Consider the following 2,319-nt stretch of genomic DNA (forward strand, 5'->3'; position numbering starts at 1 on the left):
AGCAGTGCCCCTATACCCACGCCCTTTGCAATAAACCGCATGTTCCAAGATCTGACTTCAGAGATCTCTCATCTACGCCTGGTCCAGACTGAACCCCAGAGCTCCCACACTGGCAACCCTCTTTCCCCTGCTGAATGGCTTTGTTGGGCTTAGTTGGCCCATTCCTCATTGCCAGGCTCTCGGGACCACATTCCATGCAGTCTGGGATGAGCTGCAGGCTCTTCTTCCAGGCTTGGGACTTGACATTCAGCAGAACTGTCACCTCCAGGGTGATGTGGAAGTCACAGGGCATGACACTCTTCAAGTGGGAAGATGAATGGGGTTGTGATGATCTCCATCATTCCCACAACTCCAGGGAGCTGGGATAGGGAAAAGGAGCAGCAAGCAGAACATACAAGAAGCTGGGACATGGGAGATGCACCAGCACAGGCAGCAGGTTGGTCTGTGAGATAAACAGCTCCTGTTCCCTGGATCTCACTGCTCCCAGCAGGGCTCTGCATTTCCCCTTTTCAACCCAGAAACAAGAGGAGATTCTTCACCTGGATTCCCACATGGGATGATCCATGAAGACAACATTATCAATCACCAGGAAAGCTGCTCTGCTGAGCTCTATAAATAAACACCTTCTTCACAGCCTCATACACCAGGCTGCTGGAGATTATTTCTGCCAGAGGTCTTCAGTGTTTCCTTAGCATTAATTCTCTTTTTGAGAGTGATTCACCTTGAACAGTGAACATTTTCTCGAGTATCTCGTTCTGATCAGAGTGCTCCCCCCGACCTTATAATCTGCAGCTCTCTTGATGCCTTCATGGCACCTGGTTATCCCAACACAGCAGGACAGTGCTGGATCGATGTGCCATCCAGGATCAGGAGTCTTCTGGGCTTTCTGGGAAACCCTTGCTGCTGTTTGTAGAACAGTGTGATTTCTTTCCTCCTTACTGCAAAGTACAGGCTTACAGACCCCTCACTACTGCCTGTAATTAAAAAAAAAATCCCTCCCTCAGTCAGGCCCAAATCTTTAGAACTTGTGTTTTGTTTCTTTTTTTTTTTTCCTCCTTTCCAAAGTTGCCTCTTTTGCAGAAAAGAGCTTTGCTTTTCTCCATTCTGATGGGCTGTCCATATTCATCCTTCACGAGTCTTTTCAGGTGCATTCCTTTGAAACCAGCAAAAATTTAGTACAAATAATCACCTTTTGCATTCCTAACAACACCTTCCTGGGAAAGAGGGGCTGGACTTGTTCTTGCTGCTGCTTCTCCTTGGACTGGCTTTCCAAAGCAGATTGCAGTGGTCTGGGTCACTGGAGTTTCCCAGCAGAGCTATTGCAGTGTTTAGGTCTCAATCTGTAACCTTCTAATGAGCACTCAATATGTATTTAGGACCCTTCCTTTCACTTCCTGTTTTCTACAAGAATTTTGGCTACCTTGAACATGAAAACCTTGCAAGTTCATAGCTCTTACTGAGAAGAAATGCAAAGCACTGAGCAGGACTAGCAGAGTTTATCAGTTCTCTCTCTGACTTTATAATTTGTTTTCCTGAGCCCTGTTTTCATTGTGGTCAAAAGAAAACCTTGAACTAGTTTGGTTTTTTTCTAAGAAGCAGAGACTTGCTGGCCTTGCACAGCCACATTTACCTTGCAGACTCAACTTTTCCAGTATTTGCCCAGTTTTGACCTCTCCATTAACCTTCCTGACACCCAGCAGGAGCCAGGAGCAATTTGTGGGGAAAAAGAAGGAAAGCAGGGAAGAGCTGCAGGAATCACTCACAGTGCTGGGCTGGCAATTGTGGTGTCAGATGTTCTCCAGGGCTTGGTTAGATCCTCCCCAGGACACTGCAGTTGTGTGTGTTCAACAGACCCCTGTGATACTCCCTGGGATTTTATTACATTCCTACATTGCAGCATTTACCCACACAGGGAAACTGGGAATAACTGTGGCATTCAGATTCACATACAGCCAGGGAAAAGTGCAAATGCACATTACATGGAGAATTGTAACACCAGAATTACTTTTTTTTTTTTGACTGTTGCAAAAGGAGAGAAGTCATATTTGGCAAAGATATTTACTGGTTATATGCCATTACAACCACTGAAAATGTAAAGGTTTTCTGTGAATTTTCCAGGAGATATTAAAAAAAATTCTTTGGAGAAGGACTTTGGACAAGGGATGGAAGGACAGGACAAGAGAGAATGGCTTCCCACTGCCAGAGGGCAGGGTTAGATGGGATATTGAGAAGAAAGTCTTCCCTGTGAGGGTGGGGAGGCCCTGGCACAGGGTGCCCAGAGCAGCTGTGGCTGGCCCCCGTTCTCCCGTCGCGACTCAT

This window comes from Corvus brachyrhynchos, unplaced genomic scaffold, assembly GCF_000691975.1.
Source record: "Corvus brachyrhynchos isolate BGI_N302 unplaced genomic scaffold, ASM69197v1 scaffold125, whole genome shotgun sequence".
In the NCBI taxonomy this organism is placed as follows: domain Eukaryota; kingdom Metazoa; phylum Chordata; class Aves; order Passeriformes; family Corvidae; genus Corvus; species Corvus brachyrhynchos.